Here is a 13,102-nt window from a genome sequence, read left to right as displayed (position 1 = left end):
GTTATTGGACTTTGTTTCTGTTTCAAGGTGTTGGGCCCCTATAAGCTCTTTTTTTTTTTCCCCTGGGATAATTCTGGAGCATGTACTGCTTATAGAGGAAGCTAATGGTCTTGCAGGTCAGTATTCCTGTGGCTCCAGTTTGTGGTTCCTGGCAGACCAGAAGTAGTTCATGACTTCCTCCATGATTTCTGCTTTCCCCTCTAGTGTTGTCTTTTCTTCTCAGGGTTACTGCTCCTTCTCAAAACTCTACTTTCATGATTCGGCAACATTTACTTAGCATTCATTCTGTGTTGAGCATTTTGTTAGACAAATCCACTTTCTCAACTTAATCTTTGTAGTGACTGGCTCATATATGGTAGGAATATTTGTCCCTCCTTTTTTTAAAAGATGAGGAAGACTAGAGTGACTTGGGAGTGACTTGCCTAAGGCCACAGAAAGTAAGTTGCTGAGTTAGAACTTGAGTATTCAGGTTTTGATACCAAAACATCTAGCTGTGAATTTTAAAAGCAGCATTTACTAGCCAGTCACTTAAACTTGTTGAACTGAGTTCCTAGAATAGTTACAGGTTTACAACAAAATTAAAAGGAAGGTACAGAGATTTCCTGTATACTCCTTGCCCACACACATGCAGAGCCTCCCTCATTATCAACATCACTCATCAGAGTAATACCTTTTTTTTTTAACCAATGGTGCACCCACATTGACAATCATAAAAAGTCCATAATTTATCATAGGGGTTGTTGTTGGTGTTGTACATTCTTTGGGTTTAGATAGATGTATGCTCACATGTGTCCATCATTATAATGTCATATAGAGTATTTTCACTACCTTAAAATCCTCTATGCTCTGAGTTCCTTGTTTATTGCAAATGAGGATCACCCCTACTTCATAGAGTTGTGAGAAAAGATAATGTATGCAAAGTGCATGGCACAGAACAAATCTTCAATAACTGGTAGTAGTTGTTAATTTTTAAGAACTCTCATAATTTTAAGTGGTTCTTATTCAATATAATACAGAGACAGGGGTTTAAGTCCTGGTGATAGAGGTTTGGGTACGAATCCTGGGAATTAATTAATTATTTGACTTCTCAGTGTCAGAGTTTCATTATCTACAAAATCTTCATTATCTACAACCTTCATTATCTACAAAATTATCTACTGTGTAGTTTATGAGGTTGTATGGATTGAATAAAATAATGCCAATTGAATTTTTTTTTTAAATGTACCAGTGCCTCACATAAGTACTTGATAAATGCCAGTTGCTACTCTCCTGTCAGTGTCAGCCTATTCTCAGAAAAAGATCAGGCAAATTCTTATAACTAAGAATAAAGTTGATGAGAAGTCTCAATACAACATTCCACCCTGATAACTTATTTGACTCAGGTTTTACCATCTGGTGGTGAATTTTATGAACCAGCAGCACAACCTGGGAAAACAAAACATCTGTCGGTTAAAGTAGATAGTGGTCCAAATGTGTTTATCCTTTCAAATTTTGTAGAAAAATGCATTCTGCTGATATAATTTGGTGTCTGATCCTCTAGTTTAAGTCCAGTCCAGAAGATGATAGAATCTCAGGTGGGAAGGACATTAACAGTGATCTGGTTTGGTTTTTTTACAGTGAATTCCAGGTAAGCTATCATACCCTCTCCCTGCAAACTGATTACTGCTGGGAACAAGCTCAGTTTTGCTCCTCCTCTGAAACCCTCCCCGCTGTCAGAAGGACTCTGCTTTCTCTGTACTCCTGATTCACCTACTGTCTTGAGGCAAGTCTGGAGAGCTCTGTGTCATTTCTTGTGTTGATGTTTAATTTCAATCTTTAAGTTTTCAAGAATCTATGACTCGCCTCCCAACTGAAATATCAACTCCCCAAGGACATGATTCATGTGTTATATTCCTTTGGACTAATTAACAACCCCGTGTTTCATGCTGTGCAGTAAAGGGTGCAAAAATAATTGTCAAATAAGCTTTTGAGGCCCTCAATCCTAGATGGGAAAGGCATTTCAAGCCTCTCCTGTCAGCACGAAGCAATTGATAGCAGCTTCCTGGAGTATGCTGTACATTTGATGTTCTACTCTAAAGTGGTCTGTGTTTAGAAAAATGGCATGGTGTGCTAGAATATTCTGGAAAAAAAATGGAAAGTGGGTCTTGTGCTGGGCCTTGAGAGATAGGCAGAATTTTAATAGAAAGAGCCATAGGTGACAACGGCAATCCATATAGGGGCAAAGGCATGAAAAGTATTGATTACAGCACAAAACACCATGCTTTGAACATGGCAGGTGTCTCACCAAAGGTGGTTGACTTACATATTTGTGAAAAGGGACTTTCCTCCAGGTCAGATTCCAGGACAAGTCCCATGAGAGGAAGTCATCATAAAAAATATATATATATATCAAAAAGTAAAAAACCTTCAAAGTGGTCAGAGAAAGACAAATACCATATGATTTCACTCATATGTGGTATTTAAGAAACAAAACAAATGAGCAAAGGAAGAGAGGGATGGGGCAGAGGGCAAGCCAAAAAATAGACTCTTTACTATATAGAACACACTGATGGTCACCAGAGGGGAGATGGGTGGGGGGATGGGTGAGTTAGGTGATGGGGATTAAGGAGGACAGTTGTCATGGTGAGCATTGGGTGATGTACGGAATTGTTGAATCACTGTATGGTACACCGGAAACCAGTAATACTCTCTATGTTAACTATACTGGCATTAAAATGAAGTAAAATGAAATGAAATAAACCCTTACATCTTAAAGAAAAAAGTATCAAAGTTTTGGATCAGCTGGGTATTTACTGGCTGGAGTGTTAGGATTTAAATGATCTGGTCAGGATATATAAGGAGTAGGAAAAGTAGTGGATGACTAGAGAGAGATCTCTAAGGAGGCTTTGATCTTTTCTAGGCAGTTATGGAAAATGACAGTCATCATCAGCACTAAGGGCCCCCTTTGAGTTTTGCAGAAAGATTCCTAGATTCCTCTTGGAACAGTGGTCCCTATAGTTTTGGGCACAATATATGTTATTATATAATTATTTGGACTTAGTTCCAACTTTCAACTTTCTGGGTTTCTGTTGTAAAAGAGGGGATTGGTAGTGACGGACAATACGGGCAGGTGGTTAGAAGCATAATCCCTGCATATGAAAAACAGCTCTATAATCACAAGCAAGTTACTTAGTCCTGCTAAGCCTCATCTTTCCTCATCTATAAAATGGGAATGACACTTGTGCCTATTTTCTAGGCTTGATGTGAGAATGAAAAAAATAAAGTACCTTAAGGTGTACCAGACACTGTTTTAAGTTCTTCATGTTCATGAAGGCATTTTTGACAACCCTTAGGAGTAATTACTATTACTTTTTAAAATAAAATTTGTGAGGAAACTAAAACTGAAATTAAGTAATTTGCCCATCAGTACTATCCCAGACATGTGAATGTTACCTTTCCTCTGATGAAGAGTTCCTGCCTCTGGATCCATAGGATTCTTCTATAAAAATTTTTTATTGTTTCCCATTCTCTCACCATGAGAGCTTTCGGTATCTGTGATGACAAAGGGGAGTTTGAGCTCCTCATGAACCCAGCTAGGCTGACAAGAGCCTTGGGTAAAGTCAATTTCAGTTTCTATCTCATTCCTTGAACCTGCCTACTCTTTAAGTACCAGGACTTACTTGTTTTTTTCCTTAAAAATCTACATGATTTAACTATTAGAAAGAAATCATAGTCATAATTCTCACGAAATTGTTTTTTGAGGGGTAGATTTCTTTTGAAAAGAGTTAAGTTTTAAAAAATCACTCAATTTCTGAATGGACTTTCTGACCCATTTGTCATCCTAGGGCAGTAATGTTTGTACAAAATTCCAAATACCCTTTCTTGTTTGTTACAATCTTACTAATATCAAAGAGTCTGAGACTGGAAGGGGAAACAAACAAACAAACCCACAGCATCACGGCTTTGTTGTTGAATTGTGTTTCAGTTGGTTTTCCTCATTAGCCTAACTTCTTCCTCAGGATGACAATGGGGACATGAGGGAACAAAGCAAAGCAGGAAGAGAGCTAAGGATTCACACCTATTTGTCTGATTGAACTAGCTTGAGTTTCATGTCTGCAGAACCTGGGTCTTCCCCAGGCTGCCTTCTTCTCCAATCCAGCAGCTCTTGACCTTCTGTCTTCAGCTTATACCTCAAACCTAGTGGCCATCAAAAATATCTGGAGAACATAGAAAATATACATTCCTGGCTGCTGTGATTCTGATTCAGTAGGTCTGGCATGAAACCCACGAGTGTACACATCTTGCCCAGAATTGCTTAGGTCTGGGCAGAGCAAGCTCATTCTTTTTTTTTTTTTTAATTTTTTTTATTTATTTTACAGAGAGAGAGAGATCACAAGTAGGCAGAGAGGCAGGCAGAGAGAGAAGGGGAAGCAGGCTCCCTGCTGAGCAGACCCCGAGATCATGACCTGAGCCGAAGGCAGCAGCCTAACCCACTGAGCCACCCAGGTGCCCCAGAGCAAGCTCATTCTTAAAGCTACTTATTTCCTCACCCTCTTTACCAATCTCAATCCTGTCCATCCTTCTAAGTCCAGTACTAACTTGGTCTCTGCCATAAGCCTTCCCCAGTTCCTCTTCTTTCTTTCCACCTGTCTCTTTGTTTATCTGTCCCTCTCTCTGCCTTCAAAACAAAACAAAGCAAAACTCCTTTCAGTTCAACCCCAGTCTCAGATCCCAGGCTCAGCATTCTGTGGTTTGAAGGAGGGGGAGGGAATGTGACTGACTTAGGCTGGTCTTAGGAGTGTCATGCATCTGTTTCCATGCCTGCAGTCCAAGCCAAGCAGATTCTCAGACAGAATGGCCTGGATGCTACCAGGAGTTCCACTTCCTCTCATCAGAGCCCCAGGACTGGATGAAAGTGGGCAGGCATAGCCCTCTGCAGTCCTTGGACCTACAGAACCCACTTCTTTGTAGGAAAAGCCCTCCTCTTCCTGTCTCAAAGTGCAGTGTTCTAAAAAGTCCAAGTGGGCTGTGAGAAGCCCTACTTAACCTGCATAGGCTGCTCATCACGGCACCATTTCCCCGAGCCCTTGGTTATTTTTACTCTCTCCAAGCTTCTTCCCATTCTTCAGGTGCTGGGCAAGGTGGCGTTCATTTGGCTTTGCTTCTGACACAAGATAAACGAGCTTGGGGCCCTGGGCGATTCACTCTGGCTGCCAGGGGGTTCCAAAATAGCAAACTATTTTTCATAACAGCAACGTGATATGAAGGGAGATGCAGCAGGTGCACTCAGATTTCCCATCGCCGTCTGGGGTGTGTGGTGGAGGGAGAGGATTCATTAAAGTTTGCGCTTATGTCCAGGAAAAAGAAGGGCCGCTCTCACAGTGGCCATTTCCCTTTGGCTGGGTCAAGGTCTCGCCTCCTGAAGGCAAATCTTGTCCTTGGGCAAGGTGGAAGTGCAGTAACACAGCAGCCCGGGCACCCCCGTAGAGCTCCATGCCTTTTTGTTTTCCCTTGCAGAAAGATAACGTTATGGATGTGGATATCTGCTGAGTGGTTTTAAAAACACAAACATATTGTGTGTGAAGCGAAAGAGCAGGGTTTCTTAAAAGTTGCAGATAGTTGACATTTTAGTACATTGGATATGTGGTACTACACACAAATTTAAAGGGTCGACTTTTCTTTTATTCTCCCCATTTCTAGAGATGTGAAGGTGAAAGATCAAACTGGCATGGCCTCTTTGAGTTTCTCTTTTTATGCTCTTGACTCATTAGAAAAGGAACATCTGCGTTCATTGCACTGGTCGCTCTTAAAAAGTTGGTAACTGGCCCTATATCTGATAGTCTCCCCTTATCCCCCATCATGAATTATGTACATGTTTTAGGATGGAAATTATAACAAAGCAAAGAGGATTTTAATTTATATTTGCATGTATTGTTTCTTTTTGATGTGTCTCCCCCTCCCCTATCAAGTTACTAGATCTTACTGGTTAGAAACGAAAAATAAGATGGCAGTATGTGTTATAATAGTAATGATGATAATGATGACAATAATAATAATGGCTTTTCAAAACTGGAGTGAGTCTGGTGGGACAAATTTGGTATAAAAATGTCCAGAGTCAAGGCCACAATATGCGGGAGAATGATCATGTGTAAAAGCAACGAGCTAGTGAGCTGTAATTGGGTGCATGAGACACTGGATGCTGTCTTATAATACATTTTAATTTAAACATTTCTTTTCCCAGGGGACCACAGAGTACGTGGTGCATGAATAAATAAATGCCATGACTTATTTTGGAGGCCCCAATCATAATACAATTATATGCATTGCAAATTTTCCTATGCTACTTTTAGTTTCTGGTATTTTTTTTTTTTTTAATTATTAAACTGCATTGCAGAAAAAGCTATACTTCAGTGTGGCCACAGAAATTGAGAGGTTAGTCAAACCCAATGGCAGAATCCCTTCCATTGTGAGCTTGACCCCTTCAGAGAGTAGTGATTACATTTTATATGGAGTTAGACTAATTCCTGGCCTGGCTCAATCAGACATAGAGAGTCTGGGCATAGAAAGACAGAGCTATGACTCTCTCTTATTGTCTTGTCTTTAGAGACATTTCTCTTCTCAAATCAGTGATAGCTCCTGATCCTACCAGAGGAAAATAATACATTTTTCCTCCTTAAGAACAGCATTTTCTTTCCTCAGGTCACTAAGATCCATTTGCTAAATAACTCTTGAAGTCTAAAAAATTGTCTCTGAGTAGCCAGAAGAGGTGAATTCAACCTTGCAAATAGTTCTCTAAAACCATCACCCTCCTCAAAAGCCTTTTCTCTTTATATAGTCTGTGTAAGTCCTATGCACCTGGGGTAATTTGCTGTCTTGCATTTCTCTTTCCTAAGTATCTCTGACCTCAGTGTCTCTATTTCTCTTTATTAAGAAAGCATAAGAGAGATGCAGGGTAGTGGAGAGGTATAGAGCACTGGCTGCAACCAAACAGACCAGGGATTGAGTTCTGTATTTTCTATTTCCTACTTATTTATCAGCTGTGTGACCATTTGCAAGTTACTTAACCTCTCTGTGCCTCAGTTTTCTCACATGTAAAAAGATGGTAATAATAGGGCCATCTCATTGGATTGCTATTAAGGTAGAATGGGATATTGCTTATAGAGTACTCAGAGAGTGTCCACATGATCCTAATAAATATTAGCCACTGTCCTATCAAAAGCATCTTATCCCAGTAAATCCACTCACCTTATGATTTTCCATACCAGCCTAATTAAGAAATTGAAAACAGGGGCGCCTGGGGGGCTCAAGTGTTAAGTGTTTGCCTTTGGCTCAGGTCATGATGCTAGGGTTCTGGGATGGAGCCCCATGTTGGGCTCCCTGCTTGGCACGAAGCCTGCTTCTCCCTCTCCCACTCCCCCTGCCTTTGTTCTGTCACATAAATAAATAAAATCTTAAAAAAAAAGAAAGAAAGAAAGAAAGAAATTGGAAACAATCAGATATTTGGATTAACCTGATTTGGAAGCTGAATTATTCTCTTTCATTTTGTAATGTCAAGGAAAACCCAGAATTTTTTAAGCAGACATACCCTTCTCTCTATATACCCCAGCCTTGTACCCGTGGAGTGTGCTGCCTTCATAGGTATGGCCACACTCTCCCTTATAAGACGGGATGAATAGGGACCTGAGAAGCAATGCAAGGTTTGAGGTTGATTTGTTTGTTTGTTTGTTTGTTTGTTTTGGTCTAACAACACATTGACTTATTTTCTCTCAATATTTAGGGTCTGGACGATTCCTTTTTTGGTGGGAAGCTCAAGCTCTAAACTCATGAGCCCCCCATGAGACTGATTACTAAATCATTGTTGACCTCCTATCCACTTAAACCCAGAGGTCAGAACTTTAAAGACGTTGTAAAGATTGACACTGGTGCATTTGGGCTTCAGCTTTAAAGTAACCTGATAGTGCTGTGTGGGAGAGATAACCGTGGCTAATATGCCTGGTGGAGCCTGATAGGGAGCCAGGATCCTAAGGCTGGTGGGAGAGGTAGAGACTTTAGAATGAAGGTCATGGGCAAGGATGGCACACCAGTGACTCTGGCCAGTAGGTGGGGCCACAGCCCATCTCCACCAGTCAGGTGGTGTCCGCTGCATGTTTTCTATCTTTGATTTTTATTTTTTACTTTGGAACTTGATTTCTCTGTGGAAGTTATTTTACCTTGCCATGTAGTTCTGTGCCTTCCCCTCATTTTCATTCCATTCATTTCATAGATGCTTGAGTGTGTACTGTGTGTCAAGCACTGATCCAATCCATAGAAGATTGACTGAGGCTCACGGGATCTCTGTGTTTTTATCGCTGACATAGAGATGTAATTCAGGGCTTCTTGAACATTCATGTACATGAAAATCATCTGATTATCTTGCGAAAATGCAGCTTCTGATTTTGGAAGCCTGGTTGGGGCCGGAATTCCTGCAATTCTAATTAGCTTCTAGGTGATACTGGTGCTGCTGGTGGAAGACCTCTATTTTGTGTAGCAACAATGCAAAGTACTTCTGTTCCCCCCTCCTCCCTTCAGTTACTGGCTTATTGTCCTCATTTATGTCAGTGGAGTTTCACAATATCACCAACTCGACCTTCCCTCTGAAGCTGTCAGCTATATTCTGTGACCCTGACCTAGGCCACCATTCGCTCAAATATCCAAGAAGCCCAGGGAGAAACAGGAGGGAGGGTATGATGGGGTGACCCCATGGCTTTCCATCCTGGCCAAGTTTTATGTCGTACTATGAGTGGGGCCGCTGAGAATCACCTGCACAGGACGGCTCTTGGCTCCTGGATGATAATAATATGTTAAGCACATTGCCTGATACAGCCTCTCTGGTAACTGGGGTGCCATTTACTAATTTACCGCTCTTACATGACTAATTTAACTCTAGTTACTACTCGGTCATTAGGGACTCACTTATTCACAAAGCAGAATCAGGCTAAATAAATAATACGAAGCTGGGAAAAGAGACAGAGGAAAGTAGAGAGTGGAAGTTAGCTTTTAATGTAGGCTAGAGATGGCTGGTAGTTCGTACAGACCCCCATTTAGAGTATAAATGCAGATTCTTCCTCTTTTTTAAGTCCCTGTGACCCTAAATGAGTAGAATCCTGTAGCGGAGAGCAGCTACCTTCTCTTCTAATAAGAATCACATCCCAATAGAATGTACATTTCCAATTACTATGCAAAAACAATGGCAGAATTACTTAAAAATGTACAGCCCCCTAAGGGCTCTCTGTGCTGTAGTTCATGTGAATCTATCATTTGCATGCAGCTATTGTGGGGAACAACTGAACCCTCCATCACAGACTATTTAATCAAGCGAGAAGCCCCTAAATTTCTCTGCAACGATTTGTGAATTCTGGAGCTAAATATGCAATTGGTAATATATTCTGGCTGTCTGCACGCAGCCTTCCCTGTTTCATTCTGAATGGCATGGTGTTTGCATTGACATTTAGATGATGGGTCATCTTGGATTTCTCCTGTTCGCAGCTGGAGCTTTAGTGGCATCTCCCATTGGTAATCGCTATGCTTTTTTCCCCCTTGTGACTGAGCCGTTTACAAACCAAGAAGAGGAAAAATTATATATTTGGGTACAGACTGTGGAAGAAAAATAAACTAACAACACAGTAGGAAAGGTGCCTAGGGTTACTTTCTGTGGATAACTGAAGATCAAGTGAAAGTAAAGGACTCAAATGATGTGTTTCCCCCACCCTGACCCACTAGTGCTGTTGCCAGACTTGTTATTGGCAAGTTAGAGGAAAACAGTCTGCAAACACAGACTCCAGGATCAACTACAATCACTAACGCAATAAGATTTGAGAAACGTGGAAATATTTCTTTCTACAAATATTTACTTTTTGATCTATTGAAGGTGCTTGGAATTCTCCCTTGCTTTAATCTATCTATCTGTCTGACCATCTATGTTCTTGAAGTGCCCCATCAAGATACAAATGGGTTCTGACTGGAACTTCCCTCCTAAGACACTGCTAGTCACAAACATTTGGCATTAGCTTTACCAATCTATATCTGGGCCCTGAGGTACCAGTGGGACCAGTGACCAGGGAGTGCAGGCCAGAGGCAATGCTTTCAGAACCATGGAGCCCCAAGTGCTGAAAAGAGAATGGTCCATTGCCTCTAGTATGCAATGCGAAATAGAGACAGTTTTATACTATAAAATTAGTGTAAGAGTCAAACTCAGTTTTGATTCTTTCTATGATGCCAAAATACTGCCATAACATAGCAATATTTCTGTTTTGCAAGTATTCTAAGCTTGTGCTAGGCCAGCCAAGACAACTTTGCTGGTTCTGGGAGCCAGAAAAGACCAGGAAGAGTCAAGGCATGGGAATAGAAGTATGTCAGAGTCATGGGCATGACAGAAGAGCAGAGAGAAGGAAGTAAAGTGTTTCTCTGTGAAATGTACCTATTTGGCAGTTTTGCTAAGAGTAGCCTGTAAGTTGTTTTATTTATTTATTTTTCTTCCTGAGATGAAAAGAAGCCATCCTCCTTTTCCTCTTTAATCCCTCAAATAATTTTCCATTCTTTCCCCTGCTAAGTAACATCTCAACTCAGTTCTGAAGCTGACCCAGGAGAGTACTTGTCCCTCCACTGATGAATTCGGATGGTTCTTTGGGCTGGTTTGGCTGGAGGTAGCATCTCCTTGCACCCTCTCTGAGGTGGAGAGAAGGAAGGACTGGGAAGATGTGAGCTAGAATGAATCTGTCCACCTTACCATCCTACCAGAAGAATGGCAGAGTCTGACCCACTTTTCTCCTGGTTTGGTGTTTTGCTTGTTTTAGATAATAACAAATGACCCATTTTCTAGAATCAGGATGGGATACTGAGAATACTTATAGTAATAGTTTACATCTGAAAGATATCATTATGTGTATTAGCTCATTTGCAACTCATAGAAGTTCTCTGAGATAAGTCTAGTCATCAGTGGCATCACCCCAATGTCATAAATTTGGAATCTGGGATCCGGAGAGGCAAGATAGATTGCCTAGGGCAATGCAGCTAGAATATTGCAAAATGGACCTGAACATGAGTCTTCTGATATTTTCCCATTGTATTCCACCTATGGGTCTCACTCTGTGTCCTAAATTGGAGAAATACAGGAGCTTCAAAAGCAGAACTGGTCATCTCTGTGAGACCTACCAGGCACACATATAGAACATCTGCAGCCATCATAGGGCAAGACACACCCAGCTTCAAGCAACTTGGGAGAAGAGCCAAAATGATTCTGAGGGAATTGGAGAGAAGAAGTTAGTAATGAGAAGAGTTTGTAATTTTCTTTTAGACTATTATATAAAGATAATGGGGATTACAGCCTGTTCAACAAGCTGTTCTGAAAAGTTGGCTTGTAGTCCAGGCTTTACAGAATAATGGCCCCAATTTCATTACTAATATCGTTAGGCTCAGAGAATCTTCCTGAAGAGAAGAAACTGAAAATGACAGCTGATCCCAGAAGCTTTCATCATGAACCCGGGGTTCCTGCAGATATCTGGAATGATGCTGATTGTGCTCAGACACTGTTGCAAGGATTTTACAATATTAGTTCATTGACTGACCATAACAACTTTCTGAAGTAGGCATTATATTATTCTTGTTCTCATTTAAGAAGAGAGGTTAAGATTCACAGACATCATAAGAGTTCTCTTTTTCCTGTTAAAACTCTGCAGAATTTTGCTTAAAGCTTTGAAGTAGTGTAAGCATTGCTGTGTATGTTCTCAAACGGCCACTGTTGTCATTGGCAGCTTACTATATAGCAGGCTCTGTGCTAAATGCTTTATTCAAAGATCCTATGAGGTTTATACTGGTCTCCCCTATTTTTCTTTTTAATAGGTTGGAAACGGCAGATTAGAGAAGCCAAGTGATTTATAGGGTCATCCTGTTAGTAAGTAGCTGAGCTCAGACTAGAACTCAAGTCTCCTAGTTTCTGAAAGCCGTGCTCTTAATCACACCAATAAGCTGTTTCTCAATCCCTGAGTGGATTAAAGCTACTGAGAGTAGTTCTCTAGATCTATAAGCATATTCTAGTTCCTAAGAGCCATAAAGGGAGTTCACATGCCTTGGAAGGGACCAGTGGTAGTTACAGAGGAAGAAGACAGTGATTTTGAGGATGGAAGCACCAAGATTGTCAATGAATTTCAATTCACTTCACCAGCAGTTATTTATTGGCCACTGAGGAAAACTGTCTATTACATGTTTCAGATGATGAAGGAAAGGCATGTGTTATCCCTGCCCTTAGGAAACTCTCAATCTTACTACATCAACAAGGTGTTACATGATACATTTGGTAGAGTATGTTAAGTATAGAACTTAAGGCAAGCCAAGTTCTGACCACCTAAGATTTTAGCATTCGCAATGCCAAATATGTGTGGGCTAGGAAAGATCAAGAAGTTGCAAGTTCTTTTTTCTGGGAAGATTCCCTCACCTTCCCCCTTCTACCTCTCTGCAGTCCCTACATGAGGCACTTGTTAGTCTTTAGCACTGAGACACACTTCCTGTTCCTCTACTCTATTACCCCTCTTCTGAGCCCAGTTTCCTTTTCCTCTGGCCAAAACCCAGTGGCCATCTGTTTCTTCCTCTCATAGAATTTCTTCTCCCCATCTTCTCACACTACCAGTGATGTCCTCTATTCCTACTTGTCAGTGTCCAACCTGAGTCACCTCTTTTGCCTGCCTTCTCATCTCCCGTGACTCTAGAGAGTCATGAAAATGGTGGTAATGCGGTCCACTACATTACCCCCAGCTGGCCTCTGACTCCATAAATGTATTCTCAAGCTCCTGCTGCATTGTCCACAGTGGCTGACCCAGCCCTTCTAAGGAGCCTCTTAGACTCCTGTGCCTATTTCCATTCCTTGCACTCAGAGAAGATTAAAATCCATCTATTTTTACTGCTTAGGGCTATACAACTCAAGAGCTTTTAGTCTACTGCCTTTTATTACAGAATCTTTCGGTATTTTTACTCACCATCCTGTTCTCCTTTCTATGTCTGCAGAAGAAATAGCTTCATTTGTACAGAATTCAAACTCACCAAAATAAGGAAACATCACTGGCTAATATGAAGTATGTTTTTGAAGGAGATA

The sequence above is a fragment of the Mustela lutreola genome, chromosome 7 (assembly GCF_030435805.1).
Source record: "Mustela lutreola isolate mMusLut2 chromosome 7, mMusLut2.pri, whole genome shotgun sequence".
Classification (NCBI taxonomy): domain Eukaryota; kingdom Metazoa; phylum Chordata; class Mammalia; order Carnivora; family Mustelidae; genus Mustela; species Mustela lutreola.
This window is presented reverse-complemented; position numbering follows the sequence as displayed.